The sequence below is a fragment of the Fukomys damarensis genome, unplaced genomic scaffold (genome assembly GCF_012274545.1).
Source record: "Fukomys damarensis isolate Sample0158 unplaced genomic scaffold, DMR_v1.0_HiC HiC_scaffold_16, whole genome shotgun sequence".
Taxonomy (NCBI): domain Eukaryota; kingdom Metazoa; phylum Chordata; class Mammalia; order Rodentia; family Bathyergidae; genus Fukomys; species Fukomys damarensis.
In genome coordinates this window covers 53887842-53888435 of record NW_022900928.1, presented here as the reverse complement: position 1 = coordinate 53888435, position 594 = coordinate 53887842, and the positions used below count along the sequence as shown (strand labels likewise).

Here is a 594-nt window from a genome sequence, read left to right as displayed (position 1 = left end):
AAAAAAAAAAAAAAAAAAAAAAAAGGAATTGAGAATAGTGTAGACTTGAAGAACTCTAGAGTTCAAGAACAGAAATGGAAGACTTAGCTAGCAAGTTGAATTCATCAAATAGGGTCAGAGAATAAGAAAGAAAACTAGGAGCATGTATTTTCAGAAATAGTATAAAGACATTTTTGTTTTTAATTTCCCAACAGCTCCGATGTGAATATCACTTTAAGCAAAGGTGAAGTCTGATAAATAACCATGAGATTTAGTGACTTGGGGTCACAGATGACATTGGAAAAGGCCTGATTTGTAACACTGGTGTGTAATGTAGGCATAAGACAGAAATGAGCAGAATAGGAGGAAATGCAGATGGAGAGTATAGACGTTTGGAAAACTTGAATATAAATGGGAAAGAGAAATAGGGAGCTATTTGTAGATAAATGACAATTAGGGAAATATCTTTTATTTTCAATAATACTAGAAACAAGTACCTTGGAATAGGAAAAAGAAAGTCTTTCAAAAGATTTTAATGCAATAGAATCAAGTCAAGATGAAGAGAAGCCCAAAGTCAGGAACAGAGACTTTTCTTCTTTTTTTTTTTTTTTTTTT

The 594-nt window shown here is 31.6% G+C and overlaps 1 protein-coding gene across 1 annotated transcript in view; it reads left to right on the top strand.

The window, feature by feature from the left end:
• Positions 1–594, top strand: part of LOC104874823 (caspase-12-like) — a 13106-nt gene that overhangs the window by 11044 nt on the left and 1468 nt on the right. The window lies entirely within an intron of this gene.